A 1,448-nucleotide genomic window follows, 5' to 3' on the forward strand; every position below is an offset into this window, starting at 1 on the left:
CAGGAGCGAGATAGAAATTTAAGCAAGTAATAAAACGCTTACCATGTCAAAAAAATATTCAATAAGGAAGCCATGTAATCAGACACAATTCATTTGAACATAACCTAAAGGTAGAGGAAAGAGAGGGAGAGAGAGAGGGAGATAGAGAGAGGGAGGGAGAGAAAGAGGAGGAGGCAGATAAATTTTAAGCAATAATAAACATTTACCATCCATGTGAACAAAATTAAATGATACAGTCTTGTACACTCAGAGACACAATACACTTAAAAAGAAGTTAAAACCTACAGGTATAGGACAGAGACAGAGAAATGAGGAGACAGAGAAATGAGGAGACAGAGAAAGGAGGAGACAGAGAGAGGAGGAGAGATAGAAGAGGAGGAAAGAGATAAGATTTCAAGCAATTAATACAATGCTTACCATATCAAAAAAATGATGTAATCAGATACAATTCACTTGAAAAGAAGCTAAAACCTATACTGAGGTAGTGGGTGGTGACGGTACGGAGAAAGCAGAGGAGAGAGAAAGGAGGAGGCAACGAGAAAAAAGAAGCCGCAGAAGAGAAACAAAAGGGAGATGAATTTTTAAGCATGCAACTAATAAAATTCTTACCACATCAAAACAAAATCAATAAGCAAGTCTTGTATGGACGCGATCCATTTTGAACACAGCTATTGGTAGTCTTAGAGGAAAAGAGAAAGCAGAGAGTGAGAGTACTTTTATATTGATTATTAGCATGCCATGTCATGAGAGTTTTATAACAACAATATCAAGTCTTACTCAATCAGTCTAGACACAAATCATAGCCTAAGGGGACAGCCTGAAGGAAGAGTCACAGAAATAGCTGCTGACATCATGGAAGCGGGCTTCGAAAATGAGATAACTACAATAAAATGAGCAAAACTATCGTAATAAATACATAACAGAAGTAGTACCATACTTTTCTGGGGATTTCAAAGAATACAGAGGCAAAACTAAGAGCTAAACGGCCAAAAAATAGACTGGCAGTAATGGAGGACAAAGAGAAGGAAGCCATTTGCAGCTGGATTAATTTGGAACTGAACTGCGCATGCACAGTGGGCGTGGCAATACTAGATTAATTATTAAATTATTATTATGAGTGTAATTATTACACATTGATGGTGGGTATTTTCCACCAAAGGGGGGAATATAACACCAGGGGGTTTCACCCACATTGGTGGAAAACCAAAAAGTGGGTACCTTCCACAGATATGGTGGGTATAACCCACCATCGTTTTTGCAGTGTAGTAGACTATAATAATCAATTATTATATTCATGCAGCAGCAATTTATGTATTAATTCATTTATTTAAACTTTACAGTGACCGGCAATGAGAATAGAGTTAAGAGGCTAGATAAAAGAAGCACTGAAGGCTGGACCAAGAAAGCATGCATGGCCAGCCAGAAAGAAAAAGAAAAGAAAAAGAAAC

The 1,448-nt window shown here is 37.6% G+C and overlaps 1 long non-coding RNA gene across 2 annotated transcripts; it reads right to left on the reverse strand.

Annotated features, from left to right (window-relative positions):
* Nucleotides 1–6: 6 nt before the first annotated feature.
* On the reverse strand, nt 7–1,268 carry LOC109588816 (uncharacterized). 2 transcript variants are annotated; one of them, XR_002188369.1, is made up of 6 exons: nt 938–1,268; nt 778–880; nt 610–679; nt 418–471; nt 207–281; nt 7–104 (listed from the first exon to the last, which is right to left on the reverse strand). It is a non-coding gene; the product is annotated as an uncharacterized LOC109588816 (long non-coding RNA). The 2 variants fall into 2 exon arrangements; XR_002188368.1 differs by having other exon boundaries at nt 418–476.
* Nucleotides 1,269–1,448: the final 180 nt, after the last annotated feature.

Source organism: Amphimedon queenslandica, unplaced genomic scaffold (assembly GCF_000090795.2).
Source record: "Amphimedon queenslandica unplaced genomic scaffold, v1.1 AMPQUscaffold_11836, whole genome shotgun sequence".
Classification (NCBI taxonomy): domain Eukaryota; kingdom Metazoa; phylum Porifera; class Demospongiae; order Haplosclerida; family Niphatidae; genus Amphimedon; species Amphimedon queenslandica.